This window comes from Chanodichthys erythropterus, chromosome 10 (assembly GCF_024489055.1).
Source record: "Chanodichthys erythropterus isolate Z2021 chromosome 10, ASM2448905v1, whole genome shotgun sequence".
Classification (NCBI taxonomy): domain Eukaryota; kingdom Metazoa; phylum Chordata; class Actinopteri; order Cypriniformes; family Xenocyprididae; genus Chanodichthys; species Chanodichthys erythropterus.
Genome location: NC_090230.1, coordinates 26132709 through 26147383, shown reverse-complemented (window position 1 = coordinate 26147383; position 14675 = coordinate 26132709).

Sequence of the window (14675 nt, the reverse complement as noted above, 5' to 3'; positions counted from 1 at the left end):
CTAACTGAAATTAAGGTGTATATAGCTGCTTGCAAAAACTAGCTAACTGAAATTAAGGTGTATATAGCTACTTGCAAAAACTAGCTAACTGAAATTAAGGTGTATGTATATCTACTTGCAAAAACTAGCTAACTGAAATTAGCTAACTGAAATTGAGGTGTATATAGCTACTTGCAAAAACTAGGTAACTGAAATTAGCTAACTGAAATTAGGGTGTATATAGCTACTTGCAAAAACTAGGTAACTGAAACTAGCTAACTGAAATTAGGGTGTATATAGCTACTTGCAAAAACTAGGTAACTGAAATTAGCTAACTGAAATTAAGGTGTATATAGCTGCTTGCAAAAACTAGCTAACTGAAATTAAGGTGTATGTATATCTACTTGCAAAAACTAGCTAACTGAAATTGAGGTGTATATAGCTACTTGCAAAAACTAGCTAACTGAAATTATCCTTGCAAAAACTAGCTAACTGAAACTAGCTAACTGTAATTATCCTTGCAAAAACTAGCTAACTAAAATTAAGGTGTATAGCTACTTGCAAAAACTAGCTAACTGAAATTAGGGTGTATATAGCTACTTGCTAAAAGTAGCTAACTGAAATTAAGGTGTATATAGTTGCAAAAACTAGCTAACTGAAATTGAGGTGTATAGCTAAGCTACTTGCAAAAACTAGCTAACTGAAATTAAGGTGTATATACTTGCAAAAACTATCTTACTAAAATTAGCTAACTGAAATTAAGGTATATATAGCTACTTGCAAAAACTAGCTAACTGAAATTAAGGTAAATATAGCTACTTACAAAAATTAGCTAACTGCAATGAAGGTACATAGCTAGTTTTTGTTTGTAGTGTTATTGCAGTTAACATGTTTTGTAAATCGCTTGAACAGTAAGTGTGGCTAACTACTGTTTAAATCTACAATTTTAATTGAATAGCTTAGTTTGGCAAGTTCTAATTTGAACTTTGACAGAAAACTATAGTGTTTCTGTCAACGTATAACAGCTATAGCACTTGAATGTACACTGCTAATTCACTTTCGCAGCTAATTTACCAGAATTTCTGGCAGTGTTTGGCTATCTGGAGTGAAAAAATGCTGTTATGTAATATGTTTCAGAGAATTGTTCTCTTCAGATTTCTGTGGGTTGATTCTCACCAACGTGCAGAGCTTGTCCATGAACGTGGGCGCGCCGTTTTGACATGGTCAGATTTATTGCCTGGGCTCTGGAAACGTGGAGGAAGCCTGATACACAGGCTTTCCTATTCGTTCATCCATTCATTCATCCCGTGACAAGCGCATCTGTTTGGTGATGGATCTCCTGGGCTGAGGTTTGCACTTGTGCTGAAGTTTTCTTACACCTGCAGATGGATAGTATGTTCTGACCCGTCAAGCCTATAGAATATATACAACATCCACCTCAGAACATGAGATAGTATTGTTCTAAAATATACAAGACACTACAAGCAAAATTTGTTTAAGTACTGGTTCAGAATAGCATTCAACCATACTGTTATGTATACTGTGATTAGGATTACATACATACTATTCTTGCAGTATGTGTAGTTTGTATAGTACAAATGGCCTGCCATTTTTAAGCAAATCATATGCAGAATAGCATACTACTATTTTATTATGTATATTAGTACTACTGTACATACTATTCTTTCAGTATGTAGTATGAATACTGTGACCTGCTTTTTTTTTAGCAGACTTTGTTTAAAAATGTCTTGATTCTTGGCTGTTTGATGCTGGTTCAGAATGGCATTCTTCCATACTATTATGTATACTGTGATTAGTACAGCATACTGTTCTTGCAGTATGTACTATGTATACTGTGGCCTTCCATTTTTGAGCAGATTTTGTTAATTTCATGACTTTTGGCTGTTTAAATGCTGGTTCAGAATAGCAGTATACCATACTATTATGTATACTGTAACTAGAACTACATACTATTCCTGCAGTATGTAGTATGTATAGTATAAACACAACAAAATTTGTTTGTTATTGTCTTGAATTTTTGCTGTTTGTTTATGTGCTGGTTGAGAGTAGCATACTACTATACTATTATGTATACTGTGACTAGTGCTACTGTACTATTCTTTCAGTATGTAGTATGAATACTGTGACCTGCCATTTTTTAGCAAATTTTGTTTAAATGTCTTGACTTTTGCTTCTATTATGTTTAAATGCTGGTTCAGAATGGCATTCTTCTGTGCTATTATGTATACTGTGACTAGTACTACATACTGTTCTTGCAGTATGTACTATGTATACTGTCATCTGCCATTTGTAAGCAAATTTTGTTTGTTAATGTCTTGACTTTTGGCTTTATGATTAAATACCGGATCAGAATAGCATTCTAGAATACTATTATGCATACTGTAGGTGCGTCCCAATTCGCGTACTTATGCTCTATTCTATGATGTTTTAAGTATAAATAGTGCGAGTAGTGTATAGTGCGTCATTTGGGATGCAACTTGTGACTAGTACTACATACTATTCTTGCAGTATATAGTATTTATAGTACACATACTGTGACCTGCCACTTTTAAGAATTGTGTTTGTTAATGTCTTGACTTTTGGCTGTTTATTTAAATGCTGGTTCTGAATAGCATACTACTATACTATTATGTATGCTACTGTGATTAGTACTACTGTACTGTTCTTGCAGTATGTACTATGTATACATTGACTTGCCCTTTTTGAGCAAATTTTGTTTAAAAATGTCTTGACTTTTGGCTTTATGATTAAATATTGGATCAGAATAGCATTCTAGCATACTATTATGCAACTTGTGACTAGTACTACATACTATTCTTGCAGTATATAGTAAGTATAGTACAAATTCTGTGACTTTTAATAACATTTTGTTTGTTAATGTCTTGACTTTTGGCTGTTTGCTTACATGCTGGTTCAGAATAGCATACTACTATACTATTATGTATAACAGTACTACTGTACATACTATTCTTTCAGTATGTAGTATGTATACTGTGACCTGCCATTTTGAGCAAATGTTGTTTAAAATTGTCTTGACTTTTAGCTGTATATTTAAATGCTGGTTCAGAATAGCAGTATTTTGTATACTGTGACTAGTACTACATACTATTCCTGCAGTATGTATAGTATGTATAGTACAAATACTGTGACCTGCCATTTTTGCACAAATTTTGTTTGTTAATGTCTTGACTTTTGCTTGTTTGTTTTATATGCTGGATCAGAATAGCAGTATACCATACTATTATGTATACTGTGACTATACTATTCCTGCAGTATGTAGTATGCATAGTATGTAAACTGTGACCTGCCATTTTTAATCAAATATTGTTTAAAAAATATCTTGATTTTTGGCTGTACAGTTAAATACTGGTTCAGAATTGCATACTACCATACTATTTTTACTATACTTATGTAGTATGTATACTGTGGCCTTGCATTTCCAGTAATACAAATGAACCCGAAGCAGTATTAAATGCAATTTCACCTCCTTTTTGACACAATATTTGATTGAACCAGCAAAAGTTACATTTTTATGCATGCACACATTCCCTTTGTTATACTAGAAATGGAAGGTCAAGTGCACTGCACTGTGGGATACAATGTTCACACAGTGTACTCTGGTTGTATTACTGCACACGTTCCAAACAAACCCTCTTCACAGACCTGTCAGGAACATACACTCGCAAACACACAGGCACACTCATTTACATATGCAAATGAGCTGCATTATTGGCATTCAGTTAATGGCTTGCTAATGAGACCCCGCCAGTGCTCATTTACTAGACCTTTAGGCTGTTAACGCGAGTCATTTGTGTACCGCAGAAAGCAAATAATTGTTTTCGATGGCATGTAACGACTCAAATCATGTGTCATGCTGTTACTTTACTAAGCATTTAGTCTGATTTAAGCTTCTTGCACATATTTACGGAAGGTCAGGGGTCAAGGAAGCGTGCGATTACTCAAAGACAGCAAATTAGTGGCAGATCAATGGATATTTCAGCAGTGTCCACTGTGGAGCGGCATACGATCCCCTTATGAGCAGGTCGTCTGGGGCTGTGTTGGCGTACGGACAATCGCCCCATCCCAAAGGCAGATTCTTTATGAGGATCTATGACTGTGTTTTGGAGGACGAAAACAATGGCAAATCCGGTTTCTATTGATCAGTAAGTCCTCTGCCTGCGGTTCTCCTGTTAGTGGCTTTCAGGACAGCAATTTGTCACGGGTTTAATGCGGAGGACGACTCGTTTCTGTCAGAGCTTTAGGCTGCGGGTGATTTCTGCTGGTGTAAATTCAACTTCGGCCATAAAACCACGCAAACAACGTCTTAGGTTGTCGAAACTGTCATCAGCATGGGAACACTTCCTCAAGACGATTGCAAATAGATGTTTTACTTTGAATTCAATGGTCTGTACTTTAACATTTGCAGTACAGTTTCTTCAGTACATACACGCTTATCTCAGGAAATGTTTACTAAGCAAGATTTTATTATCACAAATATCAATCACTTTTATTTTCTTAAAAGTGGATGTTTATCCTCGTGTAACTTACATATATTGATCGCCGGCATCTCTGCGATTTCCGCAAGTTTGCTGTGTACTTCAAAAAACAACATATTTCATTTTTAAACAATATGATAATTGAGCATTTCACACTCTTAAAATGAGGGAAAATATGGCTTTTTACAGAGCTTATTAAAGTAAATAATTATTTGCTAATTATACAAATAATTATTTTGGCCCAAAAATTCTAGCAAAAGTAATCATGTTGAATAAAAGTGTCACCCCCATTTTTGAGAATAGACATGAAAATGCACTATGATTGTGTGAATGATTATGACTCAAGAATGCTTTGGAGTACAGACTTAAGTTTGGTCTTGTTTTAAAGAACAAAATGTGAAAGCACTTGTTGAATTAAAAAAAATTAAAGTATGAAAAATGTATTGTAAATCAAATGTATTGCACTAAATATTTTATATTTTATCAAATATATTTGTCTCTAATGAAATCCATATGTCTAACCAAGTTGTGTTCCAAATTTGAAGTTGATATCACAAAAATTAAAGTTCCCATGAGATTTTGTTTAGGCGCTGTACCAAAAAGAGCCACCGGGTGTCAACGACATTCTATTGAACTTTTTTTAATGCATTCTCCTGTTACAAATTGATACATTTCTGTCCAAATCTCACTTCTATCACAAAACAGTTGGCAATTATGGAAACCTATCCAACGATATGTGTTTCGTCAAGATCAGAAAAGGTAACATTTTCAGAACTTCGACTAACGTTCTGCCAAGAGTCTCTCAAAGTTATCCACCTTATTCCTGACTAGCCTACTGCGTTTTGAATTATGGGTTGCACTTCTGGTTTGGGGAACTTCCATTTAAAAAGACTGAAACGAATCGTTTCAAATCATAAGGTTGCCCTACAAATCAAGCTTATCCGTCAGTTTAACTGAATGAGCTTTCCATTTTTCTTTCATGTTTTATTTTCAGACATCATGAGAATAACGTAACGCTCAGTATTTTAACGTGACACGTTATAACAAGAAAATCAAAGGCAAGAGCTCTTTTCAGCCGCTGCTTTCTATCCTCGTGATTATTTCCTTTTGTCTCTTTGCGTACTGCTGTAATGAAAAAGGACAACATATACTACACATTTGTGGTCTCTTCTCCCAATACAATTTACGATATATCCCATTAATAATTCACTGGAATGCACAAAGATCTCCTCCTCAAAGCCTCACATCTCTTTCCAGGTTTGTTTTCACAGGTAAATACAATTTTTTATCTGTAAAAATGATGGAAATCACTTTGGAATAGTATCATGCAATGCTGAAATTCATTAATTTTTTTTATTAAGGCAACGTACATAATATAGATATATATCACTATAGTTATATTTAACATGTCCATTATTGCTGTGGAAAGAATGTTGATGCTTTTACGCTTTTAAATGTCCTTTTAATGTTTGTTGGTTGAAGGGTGAGTAGAATAATGTCATCTCATTGTACCCAGTTTAAAAAAAAAAAAAACATTTATTGCGTTCATAGAGTGAGCCTTTCACTGACTGTTTACAGTTTAACGAAAGTTATACCCATATTTTGCGCAAAGCATCATGGGGCATTGGAATAAGGTAGATAAATAAACATAATTCCATTAACGTTGATAGAACGTTCATTCAAAGTTTTTAAGAATGTTCTCAAAAAGTTAGCACAAAAACATTATTCATGCATCGTTCACGGAACGTTTTGTCTGAAACGTTCGTCTAACATTTTTTAAATGTTACCACTTGTTTCGGAATGTTTAGAAAACATTCAAACGTAACGTTCTCATAATGTTTTAAGAGTGATAAAATCGAATGTTCCCTTCATAACCAAGAAAAAATACAAAATATTGTTTTTATAACTTACCAAGAACATTAGTAAACGTTTTATTTTTTGTGATCCGGGTTATAGTTAGCTAGACTGCAAGCTAAGCTACTAATAAAAACTACAGAGAACGGCAATGAAGCTACATATATAGTTACTCAATTTGAAGTTAAAATGAGCTACTATGGGTGGTGTGTGAGCCTTTTGTTTTGCATCGAGCATGTTCTGAAAATCCCTGAGGAACTCTGAGATTGCATTAGACGACTCCAGGAACAGCCTGATCCAAGAAGCAGGAAATTAGGCTTGAGTGTCTGGAAAACAAGCCTAATGGGGTGGCAAACCTTGTGGGAAGTGGGTGTAGCTGTGAGCATGCCCAGTTCAGCACTATATATCCTCCCATCTACCCCCAGGGCAGTTACTCACGCCCTCTCAGGCGTTTGTTTGTGCTGTGGAAGTGACAGCTAATCTATGGGTGTAAATCAGAAGGCTGGAGGTTGGGAAAACAGTTACAGAAGAGTCTCTCTCCGCCGTCGCCCGGCTATAATAATTGACTTTATTTTTATGATGAATCTCAAGGTTCCATTAAATCAAGAGGTGGTTAATTGAAGCACTGGATGAGCAAGTGTTTATCGATAAGTAAAGGAACACTGAGAAGATGAAAAGAATGAAGATGTTTTCGTTGGAATAATGCTAGTAATGGAAACTTTTGTGTATGATGGGTAACTGATCTCAGGTTCTTCTAAGACCAAACCGTTCTAGCTATGGCCAACAACTCTATCTATCTATCTGCAGAAACATGCTACATTGAACATTAAACAATGTGCTCATGCTAGCAACATGTTAAAACATGTTAAACACGATAGCAACATGCTAAATAATGATAGAACCATGTTTAAAAATTCTAGCAATGTGTTAAACTATGCTAGAAAAAAATTATGATAAATCATGCTAGAAATATGTGCTAAATCATGGTAGTAGCATGTTAATCATGTTAGAAAAATGTTAAATCATGTTAGCAGTGTGATAAATAATGCTAGAAATATGTGATAAACCATGTTAGCAACATGTTAAAAAATGTCAGCAATGTGTTAAATCACGCGAACAACATGTTAATCATGTTAGCAGCATGATAAAACGTGTTAACAATGTGCTAAACCATGCTAGCAATGTGTTAAATCATATTAGCAACATGTTTGCAACATGTTAATCATGTTATCATAATGTAAATCATGCTAGCAAACACATTAAAACATTTTCAATGTGTCAAATAATGCTAGATAAAATCATGATAGCAACATGTTAAAACATGCCAGCAATGTGCTAATCATGCTAAAACATGTTATAAACATGTTGGCAATGTATTATATCATGTTAGAAACATGTTACCATTGTGCTAAATCATGCTAGCAACATGTTAAAACATGTTAAGCATGATAGCAAAATGCTAAATAATGATAGAACCATGTTTAAAAATGGTAGAAATGTGTTGAACTATGCTAGAAAAAAATCATGATAGAAACATGTTAGCAATGTGTTAAATCATGCTAGCAAAATGATAGTAACATGTTAATCATGTTAGAAAAATGTTAAATCATGTTAGCAATGTGATAAACCATGTTAGCAACATGTTAAAAAACAGCATGTTTTAAATCATGCTAACATGTTAATCATGTTAGCAAAATGCTAAATCATGTTAGCAGCATGATAAAACATGTTAACAATGTGCTAAACCAATGCTAGCAACGTGTTAAAACAGGCTAGCAATGTGTTAAATCATATTAGCAACATGTTTTCAACATGTTAATCATGTTATTATAATGTAAATCATGCTAACAAACACGTTAAAACATTGGTAATGTGTCAGATAATGCCAGATAAATGTTGATACCATACTAAATCATGATAGCAACATGTTAAAACATGCCAGCAATGTGCTAATAATATTAAAACATGTTATAAACATGTTGGCAATGTATTAAATCATGCTAGAAACATGTTAGCAATGTGGTAAATCAAGCCAGCAATGTGGTAAATCAAGCCAGCAACATGTTAAAACATCCTATCATTGTGCTAATCATGCTAAAACATGTTATAAACTTGTTGGCAATGTATTAAATCATGCTAGAAACATGTTAGCAAAGTGTTAAATCATGCTATCAAAATGCTGTTAACAAGTTAATCATGTTAGAAAAATGTTAAATCATGTACAATGCCAGCAATGTGGTAAATCAAGCCAGCAACATGTTAAAACATCCTATCATTGTGCTAATCATGCTAAAACATGTTATAAACTTGTTGGCAATGTATTAAATCATGCTAGAAACATGCTAGCAATGTGCTAAATCATGCTAGCAACATGTTAAAACATGCTAGCAATGTGCTAAATCATGCCAGCAACATGTTAAAACATGCTAGCAATGTGTTAAATTATGCTGTAAACATAATAAAACATTAGCAATATGTTAAATCATGATAGAAACATACTAGCAAAATGATAAATCATACTAGAAACATGCTAGCAACAAGCTAAACCATGCTAAAACTTGCCGAAAGTTGTTAGCAATGTGTTAGAAAAATGTATTGAATTTAAGTGAAATCTTTTTCAAGGCTTTTTCAAGCAAACATTGTGATGTTATGCCATATAACATCTTTGGTTCCGGTACTGGTTGTAGACCGGGCAGTTCTGGGGAGTGCACCGGGGCCAGTGAGATAAACGCTATGTGTGTGCGCACTTAATAAATAATCAGAGTTCACAGCAAGTCTTTGTATCGTGGCATTTATAACATAACATGGTGTCAGATTTACGGATTGGCGAACACTAGAGAGTTAGTGTAAAATCGCCAGCGAGTTGAGACCCACGGAGAGCGAGACCTGAACGGAGAGCGGCCAACGAGACTAACGCACGCGGGCCGAGTGCAGGAAAAAGTCTAGTGCAGCAGTGCAGCGAAATAGCAAGTCGAAAAGACATATTTGACACAAAGTAAAAGGATTCAGAGTGTTTTCCCGTCATGGAGAAGTTAAATCCGCCATCGCCTATGCAGCTCGTCGGTAATCTGGCCGAAAACTGGAAACGTTTCAAGCAGAGATTCAACATCTATCTTGCTGCTAGTGGTGCAGGTGGAGATGATGAGAAGTTAAAAGCATCCATCTTTTTGCATATAATAGGTGAGGATGCACTGGACATATATAATAGCTTTCAACTTGACGAGGCAGATTTAACACTGACTGTTCTCATGACAAAGTTTGAAGAATACTTTGTGCCAAGCAAAAACGTCACATTTGAGAGATACAAATTTTTCTCTGCTGATCAGAAACAAGGAATGACTTTTGATCAATACCTTGCTGAACTGCACACACTGAGTAAGACTTGTGACTTTGGAGATTTACGAGATTCACTCGTGAGAGACAGAATAGTCTGTGGGATTCCCGATAATGGTCTCAGGGAAAGACTGTTACGTGAACCAGCTCTGACACTGGAGAAAGCTGTAAATATGTGTAGAGCTGCTGAAATAACACGTGCACAAGCCAAGGAACTGCATAGAGATGATGCTGCAGTGCATGCTGTAAAAAAAAAGAGGATCAGCGCACAAAACAGTTAACAAAACAAAGACAACAGAGGGTGAAAACGCAGAAAAGTAAGTGTGGCAGATGTGGAGGGACACACATGCCACGATGTTGTCCTGCTTATGGAAAAACCTGCAATAGCTGTGGGAAGAATAATCATTTTGCAAAATGTTGCAAAGCTGATGTTGCAAAGAAAAAAGTATATGCAGTTGAAGGACAGCCAGAGGAATTCTTTGTTGATTCTGTACAGACAGACACAGCAGATAAAGCCGAGTGGATCGTACCACTGACTGTAAATGAGACAATAATTCCATTTAAATTAGATACAGGTGCACAAGTTAACCTGTTGTCAATGGATGACTACAAAACCCTCAAAGTCAAAAACAAAATTCATTCAACGAAAATGAAAGTAACAGGATACACAGGTGAGGATGTCCCTGTCATAGGAAGCTGCCTAGTGACTCTGAAACACAAAGGTCAGCTGTTAAAGACGCAAATGATGATCGTAGAAAAGAACGTCCAGATAATTCTGGGACTGAGTACATGCGAAAAACTTGACCTTGTGAGAAGAGTGTTTGTAGTGACATCGCAGGTTAAAACAGAGGAAACTTCATTCATGGAGGAGTATAAAGATGTGTTTGAAGGACTGGGATGCTTGCCTGGGGAGCACAAAATAAGCATTGATGATACGGTGACTCCAGTGGTACATGCATGCAGAAAAGTTCCATTTGCATTGCGTGAAAAACTCAAACAGGAACTAGCTCGCATGGAGAAGTTAAATGTCATAAAGAAAATTGATGAACCAACAGACTGGGTGAGTTCACTCGTTATTGTGCTTAAGAAAAATGGTGCATTGAGAATATGTCTTGACCCACGAGACCTCAATAGAGCCATAAAACGCGAGCACTTCAAACTGCCAACCAGGGAAGAGATCATGTCTCAGTTTGCTGGAGCAAAGTGGTTCAGTAAGCTGGATGCGTCATCCGGTTTTTGGCAAATGAAACTTGATGAGGCAAGTTCAAAATTGTGTACCTTCAATACCCCTGAAGGCCGATATCGTTTTCTACGTCTCCCGTATGGCATTCTGTCGGCACCGGAAGTGTACCACAAAACAATCCACATGATTTTTGAGCACCTACCAGGTGTAGAGACTATGATGGATGATATAATTGTGTGGGGTTCCAACCGTCAAGAACACGACGCACGATTGAGGCAGGTTCTAGAGCTCACAAGACAGTCCAATCTGAAATTGAACAGAGAGAAATGTGAGTTCGCAGTCAACAGTCTAACTTTTGTTGGAGATGTTTTGTCTGAAGAAGGTGTCAGGCCAGACCCAAGAAAAACCTCAGCAATAGTCAACATGGAAAAGCCTCAAAATAAGGAGGAAGTGAGAAGATTCCTGGGGATGGTCACATACCTCGCCAAATTCATCCCCCAGCTGTCAACGCATTCTGCTCCACTCAGATGTCTCCTCGAACAAAAGAATGAGTGGATGTGGGCTCACGAGCAGGAAGCATGCTTTCAAAATCTGAAGCGCATCATTACAGAGGAGCCAGTGCTCAGATATTATGACCCACACAAGAGCACACGAATTTCAGCAGATGCCTCACGATATGGTCTTGGTGCTGTGCTTCTGCAGCAACATGGTGCAAGCTGGCAGCCGGTAGCTTACGCATCGAGAGCCTTGACTGGTGCGGAGTCCAACTACGCACAAATAGAGAAGGAACTTTTGGCTTGCACGTATGCTTGCGAAAGATTCCACCAGTATGTCTATGGACAGTCTTTTGAAGTGGAAACAGATCATAAGCCACTAGTGTCCATAATGTCCAAGGCCTTAAATGACTGTCCCATGCGAATCCAACGAATGCTTATCAGACTCCAAAATATGATGTCAAAATGATCTACACGCCAGGAAAATTCATGTTTGCAGCAGATACACTCTCTCGGGCAGTCGACAAGCATGAAAACCTCAACAGTGAGAAAAGTGCAGACATACAAGCATATGTTGACATGGTTGTAACCTCTCTTCCCGTGTCCACAGAGAAAACGGAACAAATAAGAAAAGCAACCGATATGGATGGAACAATGACACAACTCAAAGAGATCATCCTGAAAGGTTGGCCAGAAAAGAAGAGTGACTGTCCGAAGCAAATCCAAGATTACTGGTCGTGTAGAGCAGAGCTTTCAGTAGTGAATGACATCGTATTCAAGGGAAACAAGTTTGTCATCCCTGCATTGATGCGCAAAGAAATGCTGCAGAAAGTTCATGAAGGACATCTAGGAGAAGAGAAATGCAAGCGTAGGGCCGCGAGGTAATGTACTGGCCAAGGATAAACCATGACATCAGTCAGACTACAGCCTCATGTGAAATATGTCTCACATACAGGTCTAAGCAACAAGTGGAGCCACTCATGCCTCATCCAGTGCCCGATCATCCATATCAAAAGGTTGGAGTAGACCTGTTTGACTGCAATGGTAAGAGCCACATTGTAGTTACAGATTATTTCTCCAACTATCCAGAAGTTGCAACGCTACAGGTGACATCTAGTCAAGCTGTCATTGCTTTTCTGAAGACAGTCTTTGCAAGACATGGAGTTCCCTGTGAGGTGTTTTCTGATAATGGCCCACAATTTTGCAGTAAGGAGTTTGCTGTTTTCGCTAAAGAGTGGGGATTTCAACACACCACATCAAGCCCAAATTACCCTAGGTCCAATGGGCTGGCGGAGAGTTCTGTAAAGATTGTGAAGGCTCTCATGAAGAAGAGTCATGACGGGAAGACAGACTTCCATAGGGAGTCTAATGATCTACAGAAGTGCACCGCTTCAAAATGGGTTGTCCCCAGCCCAGATGTTGATGGGTAGACGGATACGCACTAACTTACCCATCCACCAGGATCTGTTGACACCTGCAGGGGCAAACAAAATCAAAGAAGCTAAACAACAACATAAAAACAAACAAAAAGAGAACTATGACAAGAAAGCAAAAACCCTGCAGAAACTCAAGCCTGGAGATAGAGTTCGTATCCTGAACCATACAACAGGAACATGGATGCAGCAAGGATGTGTTGAGAGAGAATTAGTACCACGGTCATACGAGATTCAGACAGAGCGTGGTGCAATTCTAAGAAGGAACAGAGGGGACTTAAGACCACAAGTGACTGTTAATGAAGCTGAGTCACAGTCACATGACAAAGATGTGTCTGATATTTCCACAAGTGAACAAGCTGAAAACAGTTCTGTGGATCACACTGACTCTGATTGGACTAAGGACATTACTGCTTCACCTGGGAAGTATTGCAGACCAAAACGCACTGTTAGACCTCCTGAAAGGTTAATTGAAATTTGTTGAATGGAGTTCAAAAGAGAGAAAAAAAAAAGTTCATTGTAAAAATTCTGTGGAGCATTTGTTGTGATGTTGTTATGAAAATGTTATTATTGGTACAAGTGTAAATTGAAAAAAAAAAAAAGAGATTTCAAAGGAAAGTTATTTACTTTTAAAGGGGGGAAGATGTGATGTTATGCCATATAACATCTTTGGTTCCGGTACTGGTTGTAGACCGGGCAGTTCTGGGGAGTGCACCGGGGCCAGTGAGATAAACGCTATGTGTGTGCGCACTTAATAAATAATCAGAGTTCACAGCAAGTCTTTGTATCGTGGCATTTATAACATAACAAACATCACAGTTTGTCATTAAATCTTGCTCATCCAATTATTGGAATGGAAACAGGTTGGTCAAGGCCGGCACTTAAATGCTCCTCATATTTGAATATTTGCATTAAAGCAACTGCACACCCAATAAAGCTAAGCAGTCGAGGCTGGTCAGAGTCTTTCTCAAAAAGACTAAAGTGTAAAATAATCCCTGCCTAATTATGCATGCTAATTGTAGCCTAAAGGTTTACAATTGTTGGACATTAAAGTCGACTAAAAACTGTTAGAACAACTATATAGTGCATTGCCCTTTGTTACCCCAACTGATGCTCACACTTGAGGTGTAAATGTCGTCAGGACTTTATTAATGTTTCTGAGATTGTGCAAGTGTCCGTGCGCCTCAGTAAATGAATAGAGTGACGGATCGCGCAATGGCGCGTCTGTTGGGATAAATAGTCGCATTAGAGTCGCTGCAGCCCGCGATGAGCATCGCTTACTGGCCTATGAAATCTGCAAGGTCCTGCTCTACATGATAAATGAGCTAAATTCTGCCGTAAAGCATATTAAAGTCATATCGCATGATAGATAACAAGACGGAGAAGAGGAGGAGGGGAGCTTAGCTAAGCCAGGATAAAATATGAAAAGAGAGGAAATTTAAAACCCAGACAAAAATATCAAAATCAGCCCCCTCTCTTTAAATTACTGATGAAATGTGCAGATCTAATTTTAATTTTTAATGCCTAGGCTATTGGTGCTAATTAAAGACCTGCTTTGCAATCATAAAATCACTTTGATCTTTTGTTCAGAAGATCTTAACGTGTTCTTTAAACCCAAGGGATCCCGTCGCCACGTCACTCTCGTGAACAAAAGTCAATCTTTGTACGTAATTGAATAGACTCAATCAATAAAATATAAAAATAGATTTTAAAAATACAGAAATTCAGAAACAAAATTATTTTAAAAAGTAGCTAAAGATTCTGAAAGCATCCCATAATAGCCTATTTAATATAGATTTACAGTAGTAACAATAAATGATATTTTATTATGATATGATTCATATATTTGTTTCATTATAAATATGTGTATTATCTCTAAGAT